Source organism: Trachemys scripta, chromosome 12 (genome assembly GCF_013100865.1).
Source record: "Trachemys scripta elegans isolate TJP31775 chromosome 12, CAS_Tse_1.0, whole genome shotgun sequence".
Taxonomy (NCBI): Eukaryota; Metazoa; Chordata; order Testudines; family Emydidae; genus Trachemys; species Trachemys scripta.
Window position 1 is genome coordinate 17,006,675 of NC_048309.1, and position 23,802 is coordinate 17,030,476.

At 45.9% G+C, this 23,802-nt stretch overlaps 1 long non-coding RNA gene and 3 other non-coding genes across 4 annotated transcripts; all 4 read right to left on the reverse strand.

Annotated features, from left to right (window-relative positions):
- Window positions 1-17,603: 17,603 nt before the first annotated feature.
- Window positions 17,604-23,619, reverse strand: LOC117886220. The gene is made up of 5 exons (XR_004647897.1): window positions 23,521-23,619; window positions 22,817-22,973; window positions 21,719-21,863; window positions 19,972-20,017; window positions 17,604-18,053 (listed from the first exon to the last, which is right to left on the reverse strand). It is a non-coding gene; the product is annotated as an uncharacterized LOC117886220 (long non-coding RNA).
- Window positions 19,819-19,912, reverse strand: LOC117886353. The gene has a single exon (XR_004647936.1). It is a non-coding gene; the product is annotated as a small nucleolar SNORD12/SNORD106 (small nucleolar RNA).
- LOC117886358 lies at window positions 21,948-22,039 on the reverse strand. The gene has a single exon (XR_004647941.1). It is a non-coding gene; the product is annotated as a small nucleolar SNORD12/SNORD106 (small nucleolar RNA).
- Window positions 23,058-23,149, reverse strand: LOC117886352. Its single transcript, XR_004647935.1, has one exon. It is a non-coding gene; the product is annotated as a small nucleolar SNORD12/SNORD106 (small nucleolar RNA).
- Window positions 23,620-23,802: the final 183 nt, after the last annotated feature.

Genomic DNA, 23,802 nt, shown 5'->3' on the forward strand with positions numbered 1-23,802 from the left:
TAAATCAATAAAAGTGTAGCAGAGCTACACAAGAGCTGGATGCTTATTTGTCAGCCAGGACACTGCCTGCATGAAGATCAGCGATGGCTGGGACGCTGAGTTGATTAAACCTGTGAGCTCATCTAGGTGAAATTTACCTTTCCACTTACGTACAGAACACCCAGTCTTCAAATCCTAGTAGCTGGGAGAAGTTCAAGTGCAGCTCCTCATGGTACATTCAGTATCCACAGATGCCATCTATGCAATCTGCAGAACCTTGAGTAGCAGCATAAAATTACACCAGATTGTGGAATTTAAAAAAAAAAAAAGGCCCTGCTCCAAACCCCACTGAAGTCAGCAGAAAGACTCTCATTGACTCCATGGGGCTTTGGAGCAGGCCCATATGGTGGTGGTGGGAAGAGGGGAGGGTGGGAAAGAACTCACAGGAGCTCATCTACGGAATATGCCAGCAAAGAGCCCTGTATTCTCTAACCATTACTGCATTAAGGAACTGTAATGAAATAAGAGATGGTATCTTTCTGCCTTATGAGGCCCTCATCTCGACCGGGGCCTTCAGCTGCTATTGCAATACAAATAATATATAATAATAATGCAGATGGGAGCAATGAATAACCACCTGTACAAACTAGTCTACTATATAATATTTTTCTCAGCTGATACAACTTACTACATTGGCAGAAATAGCCATGCTTATTTTCTAAAATGAAAGCAGAAGCAACTATGGAATCAAGAGTTTGTTATTCGGTCGGGTGTTTGGTTAGATTTTGCATTTTCTTAGAATAAGCAAAGTTGCCATGTAAGCCATCAGTATATGCGCTTTTCTATACTTTGCAGTTTAGGCAAAAGAAATAGCTTAATTATTTTAGTTGTGGTTTTTCATGCTGGGGGGAAAACCTGAATTTTTCTCTCTCCTCCAAAATTATACACCTCTACCTCGATATAACGCTGTCCTCGGGAGCCAAAAAATCTTACCGCGTTATAGGTGAAACTGCGTTATATTGAACTTGCTTTGATCCACCGGAATGTGCAGCCCCGCCCCCACACGCCCCGGAGCACTGCTTTACTGCGTTATATCCGAATTCATGTTATATCGGGTCTCGTTATATCGAGGTAGGGGTGTATTAAACTTTTATCATTTCAACGCTGTTCAGCTGGTTCCAGGTTTAACTTATGGGGCTCCAAATCAAAGCTTTATTTATCTATTTAACCTCCTTCACCACAGAACAATACTAATTTCACAGCCTGGGCTCCTTCTTGGACTCATGAAAAATGACAGTAAAATTATAGTAGGAAGGAAAAAATCTTGTAAATAAAAAGAACGAGATAGAAAATTAAGTGGATGGAAAATAGCTCCCTCCCCCCCCCCACTATAGCTGTGTGTTTTATTCAAACCAACATATAATTGGTTTTTATTATTTCTTACAGTTATCATAGCAGGCAGCATATGAAAGACCTCCTAGTGCTTCCTGGAAAGGTGTAACAAGAGAAAACTTTACCTCTACAAACAATTCTGCAGATGGATATTTTCTGGGGTTTGCATTCGTAGGGGTAGGGTGAGGGCATGGGGTGTCCTTTAGTTGTGATTATTAAGGATAACTGAAGGTGCAGCATTCTGCTGGTGACACTTAGTTGCTGTGGAGATTCCAAGTTCACAAGCAGAAGATACTAGGATTTGGGTGAGGGGGCAGAATGCTATGACCTAAGCCAATCTCTCTTGCTGATCAGCCAGGCCAGAGCAATACTGCTGAACAGCTTTAGGCAGCCATTTTAGCCCTTGATCTTGTAACTAGCTCTGCATAGACAGAGTACCGAGCCCCAGGAAGTCAATGTGTGGGGGTCCAGAGGCCCACCCACACAAAGCCAGTTGCAGGATCCTTCCCTTAGAGTTTAATATCCTTGGGACAAGGACCACGAGTTTCCTGTGTGTTTTCTACAGCAATGAACTCACGGATGATGCTCTGTCTGTATCCATCTGTTGTCTCCAGTCCTATAGCTGATTGTAAGCTCTTTGGGGCAGGGACCATCTGTTTGTGCTGTGTTGGTAAAGCACCTACCACAATGGGGCCCTGGTCCATGGCTCCCAGGCACTACTGCAGAACAAATAAATAACTGTATTTACCACGAGTTGCTTATCAGCTGGAGTCCTGCCAGGGAAGAATCCAGTTTTAAATGCCCTGCACTAAGTTTCGAGTAATTGCTCAGTGGATTGATGTAGCTTTATATCCCAGAGCATCGTGTCAAAGAAAATTCACATACATTTTTGTTGTCTCTCTTTTTCCATAGAGTTAGATTTCTAGGCAACCTCCCCAAACCCTCCCTCATCCTTTTCTAAATGCAAACATACTGTAAATTTCTATTGCTAACTTCAGCACAATATGAGCCTAACACTGTCTGGAGCGGAGAGCCTTAAAGAAAACAGTCAGAGGACAGATTTGAATAACAAAAGGGGTCACTAGACTTTAAATAATTATATTTTAAAAGAACTAAGAACTTTTAATAACATACTAAATGAGCCCAAGAAATTGGCCTTATAACCCAAAAATCACATTAACAGTATCACTGGCTGGCTGTAACTCTCCCTTCTAATCTCTTCAGATAATGGAAATACGGCTGAATAGCATCTCATATTGTCAATGGGAAAAGGGGGTGGAGAAAGCCAGAGGAGGAATTCACTAGCACCATGTGGCAGAAACAAGAGAAATCTATGTGTGAAATCCAAGCAGAGTTTTAAAAATCGTATTTGTAATTTTGCTTTAAATGCTATAGTACAAGCCCCGCAGAATACAGGGTAAATAAATAAATAAATAAATGGAGATATCCTATCTCCTAGAACTGGAAGGGACCTTGAAAGGTCATCAAGTCCAGCCCCCTGCCTTCACTAGCAGGACCAAGTACTGATTTTGCCCTAGATCCCCAAGTGGCACCCCTCAAGGATTGAACTCACAACCCTGGGTTTAGCAGGCCAATGCTCAAACCACTGAGCTATCCCTCCCCCCCTTGGGACAAGGACCATGAGTTTCCTGTGTGTTTTCTACTGCAATGAACTCACGGATGATGCTCTGTCTGTATCTATCTGTTGTCTCCAGTCCTATAGCTGATTGTAAGCTCTTTGGGGCAGAAGGTAAGGAACAAACCTTCGCTGGAAGTTAGATGAAGGAGATGTGACTTAAGACTTTTCCAACTCTTGTTTCCATGAGACAAAGACTATGATGTTTGCAGCCATTTGACCCCATTCAGCCATCACTTCCTATGACTGAGGGCCTGGAGGATGAAATGCTAAGACTCACTGCACAGATTTCAATGGCTGAGTAGCCAAGACCTCCTCAAGAATTTGGATTCACATAATGACTGAAAATCTGACAGCTGTTCGCCAGAAATGAATTGGTGGTTTCAGCCCAGTTCATATCAGATGTGTGTCCATATCACAAGAATCACCATCACAATAGGCACTGAGGCCCAAATCAGTGGCATTTAGGGGCCTAACTCCCCTTGAAATTGATATTAAGGGGAGTTAGGCCCCTGAATACTGTTGAGGATCTGGGCTTAACTCTCCCCCTTGTTGTGAGCAGCCTAGACCTGGAAACCAGGACTCTAGTGATCGCTCTAGGATAGGCGGAGGCACACTGGAGGGCCAGTGTGAAGGCACGGTTAGCTCTGCCACTGCTTGTACTGGACAAATGGAGAACTTCAGTCTCCAGAGCTATCAGCTCAGCACCTTTTACAAGCACTAAGATTCACTAACATCCGCCCCGCCCTCCCCTCCCCCCACACACACACACGTGCACACAATTCATTTGAATCACATCTTTGGAGATTACTGGATACAAAAGAGACTGCAGATCATCTCCTTTATTTGGGCCCCTGCTTTCAGCTGATGTGGAAAGGGAACAGCTTTAGTGGGCAAGTCACTCAGATAGGCTTGATGAACTGAACAATGATTTCTGTTGCCTGTGCAGCTAATCAACTCCCTCTCCACCTCCAAAGCGCTCCTTAAATGCATGTCTCCTGCCAGCTCTCTCATTTTTACCTGCCAAGTACAGAACACAACCCATAGCATCAATATTGCCCATGCAAAAATGCATGCACACTCACACGCCTAATCTGCATGCAAATCAGACAATTGTACGTGTAAATTACCATAACTGCCCACTTGCATGTTCAATTAAACAGTCTTCCGTGCAATGAGGGAAATGAGTGCCAAAGCAAATTAGGTGCAGAACTGGGTAGACATCTTTGCATGGGGAAAATTTTGAATATTCTGGTCAATTTATAAAATAAAGAAACACCTGCCTGGCTTAGTTTAGTGTTTCAGCTTGTCTTGTGCACCTGATTGATATGGTTTGTATCCAATTTCAATTGTAAGTTCCTTGGAGCAGGGACGACATCCTCTAGTTATATTTGTGAAATGGCCACTATCTTGATTGACACCAGGAAATGAACTAGAGATCTCTCGAGCTGAAGCTAAAGAACCGGGCACTGTAGGTGGGAGCTGTAACAGATTCACATCATCTGTGGTTTGGGAGACAGACAAATACCTGACACTGACCAGCTGGTTACATTTTTTGCACAGCACTATGCACTCAGCCACAGCCTTGTAACCATCCACCCCCAGCTCAACTTACCCATTTTAACCGAATTCCCTGTGAAAGTTCATATGCTGGGAAATCACAGAGTTGCTGGTTGTTATTATTTTTAACGAAACAAGACAAAAACAAAACAAGGAAGTTTGCCCGCTAGGGTTTTTCCTCCTTCACATGCTCAGTGCTCTGTTAATAATAGTGCTCTGAGCAAGATGACATGACGATTACAAGGCTGTTGCTAAGAGGCCAGATCTGCTATTACACCAAGGAACATTTTATTCAGTTCCTCCTCTGATTTGGAACTCTCTCTACATAGCTAGTGAGCTCTTTATAAATCCAGCTTGCACATTTTCCTGTCAGGTTCTGCTCTCCATAACAGCAGCATGAACTGGTATACAAAAGCTCTGGGCCAATTACATTTATTTCCCTCACTGCACTATTATGCACATTCTTTTTCTGAATAGCTTTTTGTCCATAAGACTTCCGAGCCACCCCATTTCTACAGCAGGCACTAACGTTAGAAAAGGCTAGACCGCAAACGGCACTTTATCATCCTCTACCTACTTTAGGTCTCATGGACAGAGGGCGCCACGTAACACCACATCTCTAAGGCTGCCCTGAACCAAGTCACAACTCTATCAGCATGGCTGAGAACTGAGGCACGGGAGGCATTAATACATCTGACACAACCTCACGATTATTCACATTGCTCCAACTCCTGAGGTCCAAACAGCTGGTGGGAGAGGGCTAAACACAAAGAAACCACCACAAGTTGCTCCTCATGGAAGCTGCTCATCAATCCTTCTGCCAGAGGGTTCTCTCCACAGGCCAGCCCCCACAATCCCTCCAGATCCACACCGATCCCAGGGAGAGGGGGACCTGCAGGAGGCCATGACTCTCTGTGAGGAGGCCTCAAGCCTCCACCCTGGTGCTGGGTCTCTGGAGGTCCAACTCTGTAGCGTAGCTCCAATGGAATAGTGCTAACAGGGCTCTTGTCTCTGACACTTCCCTGAGGGACACCCCCAAAAGGCAGATTCCTGCTGCAAGTTCCAAAGGGCTGGTGAGGAGATGATCTGTATATGTCCTCTATCAACCTGCCCCCTCCTCTTCCAGAGCACCATGGCCCTCCACACGGATCCCAGGACCCACGGAGCAAGGTTTGAAGAAGAGGGAGGGAAATATTGCGATGAAGTCAGCCGAGCCCCATTCTGAAGGGAATGAGGGAGATCCCCTCAGTATAGGGATCTTGGGGGTCGGAATGAGATTTAAACACTCAGTTCTTCTTCAGTCCAGCAAACTCCCCAGGACTCCAATAGGAGTTTGGCTTGAATCAGAACCAAGTACGGGTTTTATTACAGCAAAGAACAAGCTTTCCCTCACATCTCGCAATTACACCTTTCTTAGAAAGGGACACTTCAAGAGCACAACCTCTTCCTGGAGGGGACCTGTGTTTTCAGCTTTGCTGTAAGGATGAGCCACGTGGAAGAGCAGGATGCAGCTCCCTGGATGCTCCCCACCTTCCTCCTATTGCAGAGAGGGCTAAAGTGCATCTCAAAAAGACACTGGTAACTTCAGACACCTGCACACAATGCATGGAGAGAGAGAGACACCCGCTTGCAGAGAAAAGGCTGCATTTCACCTCACAGGGAACAGCCCCTCCATCCTTTGTGCCTGGCACATCCTATTTGTGAAGCATTCAGAAGCTGTCCAATTTGAAGCATAAATGTTAAATAATTGATATCCTGGCTCTGTCTGCTCCATGACAATCTGGGTACTTGCCAGCTGTCTCCTCACCGCCATGTTACTCTGCATACTTTGGGCAGGATTAGGAGACATGGGATAGCTCCAGTGGAAGTCAGCACACGATGTCCTTTTAGGGTAAAGAGCAGAAAGGGGATTTATTTGTGTTTGCTGCATAAACATGCAGGCTGATCTCAGCACTGCCCTTATCTCAGTGGGCATCCAGCTTATACAGAGAGCGCAAAACAGAACAGAGCATGCATAGTGTGATGTGCTGGACAAAAACCCAGGTCTGTTTGAGTGCAAACACATTCATTAGCTGCTTGGGCTGTAGCCCGGACTGCACATAACTTCGCATTCTGATTAGCGATCACTAACTACCCCCCATGCCAACATCTACATGTATTTGACTTAAAGCCAGTAACCTCACATGTGGGCACTGCATGTTATGCATGAAAACTACTCTGGCCCCAAGCGGAGTAAATGGATCAGTGGAAAGGCTGGCAGGGAATCTGCTTCACAGATCTGAGAAGAGAGAAAGGGGCCCAGCCAGGCCAAAGTCAGCAGCAGGAAGAGACGTGTCTCAAATCATTGCCACTAAATAAGCTAATGGCAGCCCTTGGGTACCACAGGCCTCTTTTTATGGTGTAACAAGTGAGTTAGAAACCAATGAGAGGCAATAATTGCTCCTGGCCTGCTTGACAGCTTTTGTCTCTATGCGCTTTCCCTCAGTCCTTACAGCAACATAAAACGTTGCCATGGCAACATAAACTGCTGACTAACAAAACTGCTCAAATGGATTCCTCTCTAGATCTCCAGGACAGGGCAGAAAGCCAAAGCCCGACTGTGTGGGGCTAAAGCCCGGGGCTCTGAGCCCCACCACTTGGGGCTGAAGTCTAAGAAATGCAGCTTCATGGGGGCCCCTGTGGCGTGGGGCCTTGGGCAATTGCTCTGCCTGCTACCCACTAATGCTGGCACTGGCTTTTATATGCAGAAAAGCAGTTGTGACACAGGTGGGCCACGCAGTGTTTATAGCATGTTGGTGAGGGGTGGGCCTCAGAAAGAAGAAGGTTGAGAACCCCTGGTCTAGAAAACTCTTCAGCTCTGGTCACCTTTGCACAGGAAGGTTACAGTCACCCCTGGGAAAGCAGGTGCAAAGTAAGGAAATGAGGACAACTCCTGGCTTTAATAATATGTGTTTGGAGAAAAGGCTCAAGACATTGAGCTTATTCTCAGCAGTTCAGGGAAGACTTCAAGGTGACCCAATAGAAGTGTTTGGAATTATGCAGAACAAGATTGAATGACAAGCACAGTGAAAAGTCCAGATGCCCCCAGGGGACACTGAAATAGAACAGGAAAGAAAAAACAAATGATTCAGGCAGGTGGAGAACACTCAGGGCCAGAGCCTGATCTCGGTTACTCAAAAGTGACCTCAATGAAGCTAATGGAGTTACTCCAGATTTACACCAAGATCAGAGTCTGACTCATAAGGTGGTTTTTTTAAGTACCACTATTGAAGCAAAATTCCAATGAAACAGAGACAGCCTATGAATCAGTTTATGAAAAATCAGTTCTGTGGGGGCCCGATGATCAGCCCTTTGCAGCAGCTCTCCGGTCAGTAGGTGGCCCTATGTCCCTGAGGAATGACTCCCCTCCTGTCTTCCCCTCCCTTAGCATCTCTCTATCACCGGTTACCTGGGCTGGAGGGAGAGGTGGGTGTGGTCCCTATAGCTTAGGATCTGTGCATTATGTACAGAGAGATGCTAAAAGTCAAGGCCCTTGCAGCCCTCTTTTCAGGAACTGAGAATCTTTTCCCCTGATGGATAATTGGAGATAAGGATGTATTGTTTCTTGCTGGTAGATCTAGGGCAGGGGGTCTCAAACTTCATTGCATCGCAATCCCCTTCTGACAACAAAAATTATTACATGACCCCAAGGAGGGAGGACTGAAGCCTGAGCCCTCCCAAGCCCCACTGTCCCAGACAGGAGGCCCAAAGCCAAAGCCCAAGAACTTCAGCCCCGGGCAGGAAGCCAGTAGCCTGAGCCTTGCTGCCCCTTGGGCTTCAGCTTCGGCCTCAGGCGGTAGGGCTCGGGCTTCAGCAAGTCTAAGCCAGCCTTGGTGACCCCATTAAAACGGGGTCATGACCCACTTTGGGGTCCCAACCCACAGTTTGAGAACCACTGATCTAGGGCCTATTGGTGAGAATCCCTTTACATTTTCCTTTTGAAACCAAGCTTATCACTGTTCAAAATGAAGAGAATTAAGTCTTTGTATAAGAAGGATGGTAATGGTCTGTGGATCCTTTCACTTGTGTCACTGGAGCAAATCCAGCCCAGTTCAGAAGTGATCAGCAACTGCTACAATCTGATAGTTGCTGGGCGGTCTATGGCATTCCAGGGGTATGCTTACTCCTGGGGGTACGCAGAGGTCTTTCAGGGGTTTGGTACATCAACTCATCCAGATATTTACTTAGTTTTACAACGGGCTACATAAAAAGTACTAGCAAAGTCAGTACAAACTAAAATTTCATACAATGACTTGTTTATACTGCTCTATATACAATATACTGAAATGTAAACACAATATTTATATTCCAATTGATTTATATGGTAAAAATGAGAAAGTCAGCAATTTTTCAGTCATAGTGGGCTGTGACACTTTTGTATTTTTATGTCCGATATCTGTAAGCAAGTAGTTTTTAAGAGAGGTGAATCTTGGGGTACACAAGACAAATCCGACTCCTGAAAGGGGTACAGTAGTCTGGAAAGGTTTAGAGCCACTGCTCTATGGCATGTGACATTAGGGTAGTGACTCAGCCCTGTTCCCAGGCTCCACATCACAATATGCAATTAGGGCCCACTCCAATCAATGGAAAGACTAATGGGAGTTGGATCAGGCCCTAACTGGCCCCTTGTTGGTCACTTCAGCAAAGAGGCGGAGGCAGAGAAGCTTTAATTTTTGTTGCCTGTGCTCTGTGAATAAAGTGAGTGTAACAGTCTCCTGACCATCTAGCTGACACCTCTCACCAGTGTTTCATTCCCTATGAAGCATTTTAAAAGACACTGGCACTGGCCCTTGATGTGCATCCTGTGCTAAAAGGGAGAGTCTTCTCACAGTGGTAAAGGCTGGGTTGTAAACACCAGCAAAAAGCTACAAAATACTTTGGGCACCTCTGCCTTCCCTCCAGCCCACCCACCCACCCATCCGCAATGGTGTCAGCAGGAACCACTCCACTGCATACAGCAAACCTGGGCAGCAGCCCTCAAGTGCTAGCAAGAGAATTCCCAGCAAATAGCAGGGGAAGCTGTCATGATTTTTCCCATGGCAAGCCGTGACAAAAGACAGTGCATGCTATTTAGAACACGCTTATCCATATGTGCACAATGGCATCATTGTCAGGCCCTGCCTTATTATTTTAAAATAAACACCTGACAAAGGCCCCAGTTTACTATGGTCCCTCAACTTTGCTCCCTCCATACCTGCACGCACAGATGATTTCACATGCAAGGCCCATTTGTCCCAATGAGGGGATGATGCACGGGAAACACTACCACATGTATTTGCCACTGTTTGAATCTGCCATGGGCACACATACAGATGTTGTGCATAGAAGTGTTTGCAGGTGTAAAATCGCATGCATGCAGGTGGCAACTGGTGTGAAGGAGGGGGAAAATGGAAAGTGGACGTGGGGCACAAATGTTTGCACAGTGCCTCGCACGATGGAACCTCAGTCCCTATTTGGGAACCCTTAAGTGCTACTCAAACTCGTAATAAAAACATAGGCCCACAGCTGTGTTTAAAAGCAAAGACATCAGAAAATTCAGCCCCAAAGATGTGTTTTAAAAGGATCCTGACTCCTGTAGCCCACAAGAAAGCATTTACAGTTCTTCATTGCATGGCTAAATGGTTGACACAAAACCAACATTAGAACACATTTGCCATGGCAAAGGGAAAATGAAACTTACCATGCACAGCCTCCAGAGCAGTGATCGAACCATTTTTCAGTTGAAAAGAATCAACTGAGCAGCAAGGAAAGGAAGAAGCAAGTCATCATCATCAGGTAATTAATCAGTTGATCAGCCGAAAACCAACAAGATGTTATGACAGTCAAAAACATTTGTTGATTGCACTGTGCTCCACAGTCAGAAGACCTAGATCTCTCCTAGAGCAATCACAAACTATTATTGCCTCGAATGCAGTCTGGCCTGTCAACACAACTGATGTATCAGAAGCTGCTAACTCAATTTATCACTCTCAGATGAGAGAGGGAGCTGGGGGGCGGGGGAGAGAAACAGCAATGAGTAAATAGTTCGTGCTAACGCATCAGCTAATGCTGCTGCTCAGTAGAGCTCTAAAAATAATATTATAATCAGCATATGGCCAGAAAGATTATAGGGTCTTGGGAAAATAAATGTTAAACCACTCATGATGTATGGGGAAAAAAGGAAATCTATTAAAAGCAACATCAGACAGAGAAATAATCTGTGCTTATTTCTGCTTCCCCCCCCCCCCCCAGACCCTACCCCTAACGGCACCAAGAAACAGATCTGTTTGAGAAAAGTAAACATTTGTTTAAAAATAGGAACCAAGTGAGAGACTCCAGATTTTTTTTTTAAAGTTATGTAAATATATATGGAATTGTCTGTTCCTGCAGTAACTGATAAGGCAAAGCAGAGAGAAAATCCACTCAGTTCTCAGCATTCATTCTCTTCTCCTGCTACTTCACATGGCCACAGGGCTGGATGCAGCACTAACCCACTGCATGCTGTGCAGGCCTGGAATAGGGTAAGGCCAAGATTTTCAAATACGGGTGCTCCATCATCCTTCCCTATCCTGGAGAGGAAAACTGGTCCAATGTTTCAATCACTAGCCTGGGGCGTGAGTTCAGCTCCCGGTTCTGCCAGATTCCCTGTGTGACCTCAGGCAGGTCACTTTGGTCCAGGTCCTAAAAGGTATCTTGGTGCCTCTCATTGAGATCACAGTGGGAGTTGGGGGCCTCAATCCTTTTGAGGATATGGGCCATAAACTGTCTATGCCTCTGTTCTCCACCTGTAAAACAGGGATGAGCGTAATTCCCCACCTCACAGGGGTATTGTAAGACTAAATACATTAAAGGATTGTGAAGTATTTAGATACAACTCTGCTGGGGGGCATCTTACCTTAGATAGTTATTTAGGCCCAGATTTTTAGAAGTATTTAGGCATTGCTGTGCTCAGCATCACAATGCCTAACTGATTTAGAAGCCTCTACTTAATTTTTAAAGGGATTTGGGTGCTTGGGAGTCTAAATCCCATTGACATTGCTGGAGCACAGCAACACCTAAATACTTTTAGCTATCTGGGCTTTCGTAGACAGATTTTTCCAGTGCTGAGAATTCAGCAGCTCCCATTTACTTAGAAACCCTGTTTTTGAACACCTCTTTTTGAAAATCTTGTCCTTACACTTCTGTGTATTTGAATAAGTGCCAGGAACTCAAACAGAAGCAAGTTTCGGGAAACTGACCAAAATTGGCTAACACAAAACTTTGTAAGATACACTTACTAACCCAGGCTTTTGCTACAGCATAGGAAAATTGCATTCTGTCTGGGCTTTGTGCCTCTCAGCAACGTGCAAAAAAACTCATCTAACCATCTCTCCCAGCATGAGGTCCTGACAAGTTCAGATTTTCTTAGGAGCTGTTTCTGAGAGGGCTGTGTGTCAAATCTGTTTCACGTCTCTGTTGCAGAAAAAAAAAAAAGTCAAGGACTTCTTTGAGCTAGAAGCTCCCAATTTATTTATTACAACACTAATCTAGTGACAAGGAGAAAGCACCAAAATACAGGAACACAAAGAAGTGATGGCTTAGCAGATAAAACTACCCTCTGTAACTCAAACAGATGGGAGTATTAGACAGAGAATTCGATCTGACCCATACAAAACCTTGGCAAATGTATGCACACAGCACCCCCTGCAGATCCATAATTACCTGCAAATCTCTGGATTTAGTTCTCAACAATCTGTATGTGATTTCCCCACCCACATCTATTCTATCCCTGCACCAGACACTCACATCCAGAATTGTTGGCATTCACAGGGATGTCCAATCGATTGTGAGCAAATCAGCAGTAGTCAGAGGTAGATTTTAAGCTGTATTCCCATACACATGCAGAGCAACCCTGTGAGACAGAGCAGAAATCCTGACCCATTATTCTTGGAGAGAAGAAACGGAGAAAAAAAAAAGGCAAAAAGAAAATTCCATCCCAGCTGGTCCCTCTCAGACTGGCTAACCAGTTTCCTATTGGACTCCCTTGGAACCAGCAGGGTTCAGCTGCCTTCAATCCCTATTATAAAGGATGTGTCTGCTAAACAGACTTAAATTATTAACATTATCTATACTAGAAGTATTTTAGCTCCCGCATCAATATGCTCTAGTCTAGTAAATTCAAGAGATTATTCTGATTGGAGTAGCTAAATGAGCAAAATCGCTACCCAGATTAATGGAAAACTACTTTAAATTATGAGTCAATTTTCCATCCTCACTGTCTTGTGGCTACACATGCAAAAGGCAGCTGTTAGCTCAGCCACCCCTTCTCCTCCCTTCACCACAGAAACTGTCATTTATGGTTCTAAGGAGCAGTAATGCCCTACAAATATGCAATACCCTCCCCACCTGGTAATGTTAGAGTATTAATTAGGCTCTTGCTATTGGGCATTGAACTAACAAAGCCATACTTTAACTGCTGCAGGAAATTGATTAAATATTTCCTCTGCCTAGTTGACTGCTATTTGCTGAAGAAGCATGAGGAATTGCTGCTGTTGCCACTAACTAGCTTGCAGGGGCAGCTGTAGCTTTTTTGCCGCCCCAAGCATGGCAGGCAGGCTGCCTTCGGCGGCATGCCTGCGGGAAGACCCTGGTCCTGCGGATTCAGCGGCATGCCTGCGGGAGGTCCGCCAGTCCCGCAGGCTTTGGCGTACCCACCGCGAAATCCGTGGGACCTGAGGACCTCCTGCAGGCATGCCGCCAAAGGCTGCCTGACTGCCGCCCTCGCAGGGACTGGCAGGGCGCCCCCCATGGCTTGCTGCCCCAGGCACACGCTTGGAGCGCTGGTGCCTGGAGCCGCCGCTGATAGTTTGAAGCAGTGATTAAGAGCTGCAACTATTTTACTCCTGGGGGAATACTGCGCAATACAGGATTTTGCATTAATTAGTGTGTACAGAATTTCCTTTCATCCCCACAGAAATAGGCTGCAGAGATGTTGGCTGCCACTAGGGGCCGCTGGACCCAGCTCGCAAATAGAAAACAAGGCCAGGGGGGAGGAACTGGAGGATCCCAGCAGCTGCTGTTCCCAGCACACCCTGAAGGAAGAAGGTGATGGCTTACAGGAAAATCCATACAAGCCCGGAACCCAGCATCAGGCTGTTTCTCCCCCTGGATCCCTGGGCTCTAGGTGGGTAGGGGTGAAAGTAATTTAAAGGACTTACCAGTATGCAGGGCAGCCGGGGTCCTGGCAAAGTGTGGGGGGCAGCACTTGGCCCTGGAAGGGGCGGGGCTAGGGCCAGACTCCCCTAGCCATTCCTTCAGCGCTGCCTGGCCTATGCTGCCCAGGGATCCATTGGCAATTTAAAGGGCCCAGGGCAGCTGGCCCTTCCCCCCCCACCCCATCAGCAGCCCTGTTCGTATGGTCGGCTGTGTACTAGCAGCCACATTCTTAGCAGTACGCTATACCAGACCAGCTTACTTTCACCTCTCGTAGGGAGTGAGAGTGTGTGGGCCGGGGAGGGCCCCATGGCTGAACTCTGGGGTGGGAAGAGTGTCTGAGCACCTGGCTGGACTGGGGGTGTAGAGCAGGCCTGCACAACATGCGGCCCGGGGGGGTTGAGTAGATGGGCTCACTGTGCGGCCCGTGGGGGGGAGGGGGGGAGTAGGCAAGCAGTGGATGAGGGAGGGGGGGCTGAGTAGGCGAGCCAGGCAGGTGGAGGACTGAGGAGGTGAGTGGGCGGGCAGTGGCGGGGGGGCAGGAGAGCCTGTGGCGGGTGAAGGGGGGCTGAGTAGGCGAGCGGGTGGGCAGTGGCCCTCGGCGCTTTATGAGTTGTGCAGGCCTGGTGTAGAGAAACAGGAACTGGGCTGCTGAGGGGGTTTCTTTAACTCTCTACTCCAGGGGGGATTTTTTGTGGATCTGTATTGTTACCTACATACTTGCTGACAGGTATTTTGAAATAAATTACCAAAATAATTCACACTGATGTGATTATTTAGTGTTATTTTGACATACAATGTGCAGAATTTTTATTTTTTTTAAGCACAGAATTCCCCCAGAAGTACTATTTGCCCCCAGGCAAATGCAGCTCACTTCATTGTATTAAGCATGTATGAACTATTAACTAGTTACAGGTTTGCACTGACCAGGACATTGCAGACATGTTACCTTACAGCTGTGGAAAACTCAGCCTGTTCCTTGAGTTCTAATGAATATGGCATGAGAATTGTTTTTAGAAACACCCACCTCTAATGTACACACCTGCTGCATTACTCCCCAACATGAGCACATTAGTAGCAGCTATTTTTGTCAAGCCTGCAGTTTGAATGGAGTCCTAACACTCTAGAAGAACAGGAGTACTTGTGGCACCTTAGAGACTAACCAATTTATTAGAGCAGAAGCTTTCATGGGCTACAACCCACTTCTTCGGATGCATATAAGGTGAAAAACACTCTAGATGCTGCTAGTTAATGAACACATTCCAGCTCTTAGTATCCACTCTGAAGCGTGCATGTGCATTGCAGCAGGAATGCAGAAGTGCTACCAGCTTATTTATCCACACATAGCCAGACCCTGGTGGAGTCATCAGTTCAACCAATGCCAAACATCTGCCAGGGCTGACCCCAGCTACTCTGACCCCGCTGCTTCCGGCTTGCAGCGAAACATCACTTAGCCAGGAATATTGTGTGCCACATAGCAATCATGCCAGATGGAGAATGGCTGTCACCTTCCTAAACCAACAACACAGTAGCCTCACCTGAGACTCAGCTTCATTACACAGGGCAAAGTAGTTAGGATTTTTGTATCTTGTGGTAAATTCACTGCACACTAGCACAGACTGACAGCAGTTGAGGGAAAACAGATTTTTACTACTGCTTAATATAATCAATGGAATCAGAATATGTAAATTAGATGTACAGGAGAGCTGCCAGCTATCCCATGGCTCTAACTGCCACCCTGACTGGCTTTTTCCTGCTTTAGTGATTTCCTGTTAGTATGCACTATATGCATCTGTATTAAAGGTAGCCTGGGAGGTCTGAGACAAGTGTCAGCAAGATGGGGTTAGAAAGCTGCAGTATTTAAGTGCCTCCATTTCACTAAAGAAATGGTTCTAAAAGCCAGAACTAGCAAATGCAATCACTAAATAGGTCATCTTCCTCCTGTCAGACTGACAGTTAGGATCAGCAAAGGCAACAGAGCTAGATTCTCCTGGATTTAGGAGGGGGGCTGACCCTAGACCTTTCTCTGAAGGGCCTTGGATTTTCTCTCAGTTCTGAAGTCACCTGGCTGCATCTACAGAACAGAACTCTTAAGGGGAAATGAGATTTAGGCAGAGTTCTGTAGGCTTATTGTGTTTTGTAATTTATAGCAGCAGCTATTCGCCTTGAAGGGGCCTAGGTTTTATTTCAGTGCAAGTCAAAAAAAACGAGGGAAGAGTGCAGCAACTGCTTAGAATGCCTTTAGGCTAGCTTCTCCACTCCAACTCAAGGGGTAGAGATACAAACAGATCCAGCTAGAAAAGGTAGACTGCCACCCCAAGGGCACTGTTCTCTTCTGAGACACTCCACGAGCTGAATGAGGAGACAGACAAGTGTGGAGAGGAAAAGCTGGCAACAGGTGCTCTGCAGTATGCCCACCCTTACTAAGCCCTATCTGCTCTGAGGCTTAGTCTACACATGGAAGTTCTATCAGCATAGCTGCATTGGTCAGGAGAGTGAAAAAACTACATCAGAGAGGTTATAGCTATGCAAGAGTGCTGTCAACATAGCTACCCACATTCAGAGAGGTGTTGCTACAGCAACAGAAAAACCCTTTGCCAGCATAATTATGCCAACATTGTTGCCATAGTGTAGACATACCCTTAACCAATACCATGTGTCAGAAGCAGGGAGATGAGGGAGCCAAGACACTAAGAACACAAGGCTTCACTGCAAGTCTGGCTACCACAGCATCCCCAAAGCATGCAAACCACCTGGTGCAGGATAAAAACAAGGAGTCCTGTGGCACCTTAAAGACTAAGATTTATTTGGGCATAAGCTTTCGTGGGTAAAAACACCTCACTTCTTCAGAGGCATCTGTTAATCTTTGGGTACATCTTCACTACCCGCCAGATCAGCAGGTAGCAATCAATCCCCGAATGTGCTCCCCGTCGACTCCAGAACTCCACCAGAGTGAGAGGCAGAAGCGAAGTCAAGGGGGGAGCCACAGCCATCGATCCCGCGCCGTGAGGTAAGTCGATCTAAGATAAGTCAACTTCAGCTACGCTATTCACGTAGCTGAAGTTGCGTATCTTAGATCAATCCCCCCCAGTGTAGACCAGCCCTTTAAGGTGCCCTTGGACGACTTGTTTTTGTGGATACAGACTAACACTGCTACACCGGTCCCTGATACCGGTGCAGGATGAATTACCAGTTCTAAGGCAGTACGTACTGACTAGGCTCCAGAACCTTGTTCCCTTTAGTTTCTTACTCCAACTGAGGCTCTGGCTCTCCTAAGTTGTCAATAAGCAACACCTACCTTCCCAGGTGCATGTATTTGATGACCATCCAGATCTGTAAAGTAAATAGCCCAACAAAACCTAAACAGCTTTTAGAGCAGCCAGCTGTGTCAGAATCTCATGCAAAGTAGGTTTTAAGAAAGGTGTCTCAAAGGAGGATGATTGAGGGGTAGTTTTATTCGTCTGAAAACAAGCTGACAGTTGGGTATTTTCTCCAATGTAACCATTTAAAAGCTTCAAGATACTGGCATCACCTTATGCCTGGGGTCTGCATTCACCCATGTCTAGAACAGGCTATCAAGGTATTTGGTCATCTCCACGACTGTGGCATTTGAGCATCTCAAACACAAGCGGATTTTTCTTCACAACATAGGTAAACAATCCCCATTTTACACATGGGGTGCTGAGGCCGGGAGATCAAATGACTTGGCTAAGATCCAACAGGAAATCTGCTTAGCACAGCTCAGATTTGAATCCTGATGTCTAGAGACCCAGGCTCTGCTTAACCACACAACCTTCCCATTCTTATACAGAAGCACACACTTCAATCCATTTAAGAAGTTACCTCAGTACTTTTAATGATTTTTAGTACATCATAATCTTCCACATTACAGCAGTGGGTTGAACCCAGCTGGCAGGGGGTGAATACAGCCATCATGGACACAAGAACACTTGACATAGTATGTTACTGCATAAAAAGACGTCAAGATCCATAGATGGTCAATCCCTTCCAATGAAATGGCTCGTGACATTTAAGACAATAAATTACTAAAGCCCCTAGGCATCTCTTAAGGAGGCAGGACATGCAGTATTTCTTACTCCACACAGAAAGAGGGAAGCTTGACCATGAAGTCATTGCAGAGCAATGTGGATACAACAGCCTAGACTCGGGATATTTTGCTGTCACTTTGGCAAATGTTCCCAATATTAACAGGAGAGTATTTCTGCTACTTCACAGGGCAACTTCTGCTTCATGCTGACATTGACAACTCCTTCACCTGTCAAGGGAAAGTCAAGATTTAGTCATATGAACTCTGCCTATTTTACAGACAGTTAAAGCAGTTCTTTCACTTTGCACTTCTAGAGTGACACATGGGAGTTTGATTCAACCTTGTGTGTTTGTGTTCTCCACAAGCTAAAATAAGGAACAGCTACTTCTCCCTCCGTATCACTTAGAGCATCTTAAGACCCAATGCAGCTACAGCAGTAAATGCAAACTTAGTACAGCAAGACACCCACATAAATCTGCTTTTTCAGTTCATTATGTTTAAAGATTTTGGAAAAATTAAGACACACAACTGTTTGCTTCAAAAACAACAAGGAGTCTGGTGGCACCTTAATGACTAACAGATTTATTTGGGCAAAAGCTTTCGTGGGTAAAAACCTCACTTCTTCGGATGCATAGAGTGAAAGTTACAGATGCAGGCATTATATACTGACACATGGAGAGCAGGGAGTTACTTCGCAAGTGAAGAAGAACTGTTTGCTTCTTCACAACGGAGTGAACTTTTCAGTCCCCTCTGTTTTAAGATATTGTTTCCAAGGTTTTAAAAAAAAAAAAAAGGCAAGCAAGAAAACCAGGGCCATTTCCTGGGCTTGATGAAGGGAAGTGTATAAAGGAGGTAAACACCTTGAATGAAGAGTTGAGGCACACAATAATAATGGCACACAATAATAATCTGAAACAAAAGCTCTTTTTACTGACTAAAGTTAAATTTGCTGTTAAGACCAGTTTCAAAGTAATTTTGAATAAATACCATCCTTTTCCCCACTTAATTGAGCTTTCCACCCCACAAGTCCTGTGACATGAGCACTAATCACTAAAGGAGATTTAAGTGCCTAAGCAGAATTTATAATTTTCAAGAGCACCAAGATGCCTAATGCCCATTGATTTCAAATGGGAATTAAATGGTAGGTGCTTTGGAAAATTCCACTAGGAGCCTGTCTGCATCTTTAGGCATCTAATACCTTTTTAAAACCTGACCCACCTTCAGTCTTTCAGGCTGGATGGGACCTGAAGTACTAACAAAAGTCTGCTGATGACCCACCCACAAACATCATAAACAAGTGAAAAGAGCAGAAATCCCAGCCATACCCCTCTCCCCAAAAAATAAATTCAGTCACTTTTAACACAGCAGTAATAGCACACAAGCTATTTTTACAGTCAGCTATGCCAATGACCTACATTTTGTTTTAGACTGGTACAGCAGTATCTGCAGGGCCCATAAAAACATGGATCAGTTAATGCAGGGGTAGGCAACCTATGGCACGCGTGCCAAAGGCGGCACGCAAGCTGATTTTCAGTGGCACTCACACTGCCCGGGTCCTGGCTACCGCTCTGGGGGGCTCTGCATTTTAATTGAATTTTAAATCAAGCTTCTTAAACATTTTAAAAACCTTATTTATTTTACATACAACAATAGTTTAGTTATATATTATAGACTTATAGAAAGACCTTCTAAAAACGTTAAAATGTATTACTGGCATGCGAAACCTTAAATTAGAGTGAATAAATGAAGATTCGGCACACTACTTCTGAAAGGTTGCCGACCCGAGTTAATGTGTGTTACACATGTTGGTGACTATATATAAACTATCTTCAAGTGTTAATGAGCTGTGTGCAAAGAGCACCCTCAATTACTGCCTGCCTTCAAAGCAGTCTACATTTATGTGCAATCATTTTGACCATACAGGCCTTGGGCATGGAGCACTATATGTAATTGGTATTTACACAGCAACATGAACAGGGAAAGCATCTCTGCATCTGTGGAATCAGACAACCTGGCTAAAATGCAAGTTTTGGTCAGCATTGCCGATCTGATGGGGAAAAAAGTTTGAAGTCATCACATTCCACAGAATGACACGCCTTTCAGGTTGTCAAACACTTTTTTGCAAAAAATTAAAACCCCAGTTTACCTTTAGAAGATCCTCAAGTCTATGTCTATGGACAACATAATAGTCCCTGCAAGAGAGATATTGTACAGGAGAATTAATGACTTTCAAGGGCTGCTGGCATTTAAAATATTCAATCTGCATTTTAGAAAGTCTATGAGCTACAGAGCAGTAAGTGGGTGCATTTGAATGACAAAGGTTTATTTTATATTCCACATTGAGTGCCACTAGTAATCTAACTGAATTGCTAAGAACAAGTATTAAATTATGAAACAATTTTAACAGCAATACAGGAGAGAAGACTTACTACTTTATGCCATCAATAAATCCACTCAATGAATTATCAAGTCATTATTTGAACAAAACCTTTCTATTAAGGCTTGATGTACTCTGTAGTGTTCACATGTGATCTCTTTATGCACACAGCACACCTCAGGTGCTGCAAATTTTGCCTTCATGCTATATACAGATGCACTAGCTATCACATGCCCTGGCTGTCTGCACCGCCACCATGGCCCTGAAAATTCTGTACCTGGCACCACCATCATAAGTCTGGTTCCATAAACTGTTATGCATTGCTGGTAACTAGGCCACACGGGTTACTCTACCTAAACCTGGGAACTCACATTGGCTTTGCTGTTCACTTTTATTTACAGGCTTGGACAGAGCCACTATGGAGCTATTTGGGCATAAGCTTTCATGGGTAAAAACCCCACTTCTTCAGATGCATGGATCTGAAGTGGGGTTTTTTTTACCCACAAGAGTTTATGCTCAAATAAGCATGTCTAAGATGCCACTGGACTCCTCGTTTTTGTGGATACAGATTAACAGGGCATCAGCTCTTATATCATGGAGCTGTTCCTACAATATCCTTCTGGATCCCCTGCTCATTCTAGCATTTACCCATTCCATGACAAACTATTAAACTATCACAATGGGATCTGCCTAACAGGATGCAAGAGAGACAAGGTGGGCAAGGTAATCTCTTATTGAACCAATTTCTGTTGGTGAGACAGACAAGCTTTCGAGATTCACAGAGCTCTTCAGGTGCCCACAGAACACCACACACATCAGCAGCAAACCCTTTCCTTCCACCCTTGACTGGCCTGCATTTCATGGGTCATGCATTTACAGACATTTCTCAATGCTCCCAGACTTCCACAAAGGTTCCCATTCACAGACCATTTGCAAAGCTTAATGACCCCCAATCAATTATGTGCCCATTGCCATCCAGCAACCTGAGCAATGGTGGATTGGCTGGGCCCTGGCTTTTCATGTTCCTCACCACTGGACATGCACTGCTGTTTACATGCAGTATTTGCCACCTATGTCTAAGGCTGGCAGACTTGGTCAGCAACAGACATGTGGGGGGCAATGGAGGGACAAGATATTTCTGCAGAAAGGATGCATCCAAAGTGAAAGTTTTTTTTTTTTTTTTTAAATGATACCCAAACAGAATGTTTAAAAGCAAAGGCTGCAGTCACTCCTACTTGGGAGGCACTATGCACAAACTTCTAGCCTGAGAGGCGAAGGGTTAAATAAATGTCTGTTTTGGCTATTAGAGCGTAAACTCTTCAGGGCAGCATCTGTCTACTATTATTTGTACAGTGACTAGCATAATGGAGCCCCATTCTCAATTGGCCCTTATGCACTACCATAATAAGAAGTAAGTGGGATACATGGACTGTGTTTAAAGCCAGTCTCTCCCTTGTAGGGAGAAATTATTTGAGATTGCTGTCAGATACTGAAAGATATTTATTCAGAAACTTACCACTCTCCCCTATTAATGGCTCACAAATGGCTTGTTAACCAGGACAGTGACCACTTTTTCCAAGTCTGCTTCAGGTCACCATGGCACCTTTCTCAGTGAGCCAGGTATCCCAGGCTCACGTTGCTCCCACCTTGCTGCCATGGACCTAAAATGTACAAAGGCACGGGATGGGATTAACTACAGAGTGTGTGTTGGGGGAGGGGAGAAAGAGGAGAAGGGGCCATTCCCTGATGGTGTATCAGACTGAATCTGGCTAAAGCAATGAAAAATCAGCACTGTCGCTCTGATGGGGAAAAAAGTTTAGTCATCACGTACACCAGCGAGATCTCGGCTCCAGAGTGAGTTGGAGGGAAGTGCCAGGGCAGCATGCAAATGACACCCTAGTTTGCATGCAGTTTCAGCAAGACAGACACATGTGACCTATGTAGCTACCTGGTTATCTGTACATTAGGTTGGCATGCAACTGCACAAATGCACTTCACTTTTTGAATAAGTCAGCCATAAGAATACCAGTTACATGTTTCAGCCAGAAAACTGTGAGCATCTAGCACCCATCTAAATTAGAGACTGCAGCACCTTAAATGTTACAGTGGTAGGTGCTAAAGCAGAAGCCGGTCACGTATGGGGAAGGGAAAAAACATACTGAGAAACAAGGGGGGAAAATGAAACAGCAGTGTTACAGGAGCAGATAAGAGACTAGGGTTGGCAAATGAGCAGCACTTTAAAAAATGGGAGCCTAAGATAGCAAAGAGAAACTCGGATATTGGGCAGAGAAAGTGGCAAAAAGGATGCAAAATAAGAGTGGCTTACATCTGTTGGCTAGGGCAATGGTGGTTTGGGGTGTGACAATTTACCGTGGAGAGGGCCATACAAAGTATTAAGCTACTTAGACTGTAAACTCTTTGGGGCAAGCCCATTTTTGTTCTGTCTGTACAACGACTGCTTAGTCCACCTAACTAGCAAACTTGGAGTGCAAGCTACAGCCACCCCCACCTGGGCTGCCCTAAGCAAAGCTTCACACAGTAGTTACATGCAGGCACCAAGAAACAAAAACTTGTAAAACAGTAGTGACGGGTATTTATTCATAGACGGACTTACCGCTGCCTCCTCCATGAGAGTCGCAGGGGGGAATGGACACAGTGGGTTCATAACCAGAGCACCGGTGCTTCCTGCTGGTTCTATCCTGGGGCCGCCCCTGGCCTTGCTCTACCAGCCCAGGTCTCCAGCACATGTTGCCCGCGCCTGCTTGGTGGACCTAAGAAGCAGAAGACCGAAGAGGCGAAAGAGATTTAGTCTCACTGACCATCCGGCGGGAGCAAAGCAAAGGCCGCCTCCCCGGGCTGGTGCATCAGACACGATCTGGCTTAGAGCAGCGAAATCAACACTGTCGCTCTGATGGGGAAAAAAGCTTTAGTCATCACGTGCACCAGCGAGACCCCGGGCTGCGGGCGAACCCCTGGCTGGGGAGCAGAGAGCGGCCAACCCGGTCTGCGGCCAGACACCCCCGGGCCCTTTTCCAGGGGGAGCGACAGTCTGCGGGAGAACGGGGGGTGGCGGCCAGCGAGAGAGCAGCCTGGAGCAGCAGAGGCAGCCGCTAGCGAAGGACTCCGCCCGGCAGCTGGGCGCGGCCGAGGTGCAGCCGGATCCCCGCGGCCCCTCCAGCGGGGACACCCCATCAATACAGGCCAAGTGCAGCAGTAGGGGCTGCGAGGCACTGCTGGGGCTGGACAGGGGACAGGCACCTGCGCGGACGGCCGCGGATGGCACTAGATTGTACGCGCCCCCCCGCCCAAGCCACTCACCGATACCCTCAGCGAACGGAACGAAAAAGGGAGCGACTATTCGCGAGCACCCTCTTATATAGCGGACTGTGCCTGACTGCGCATGCTCCACGCACGTGTACCTGGGAAACGTAGTCCCCGAGGAGCTGTCTGTGTCGGGCCATGCTCGTTTCAGTACGCCAGGGCTCACCGCTCTGGGCGCTCTCTAATCGGGCTCCCTCCCCGCTGGCCAGTCAGACACAGAAAGGCTGAGCGGTTGTGCAACCCACGACCGCCTGCCCACGGTTTGGAGGAGGAGGAGAT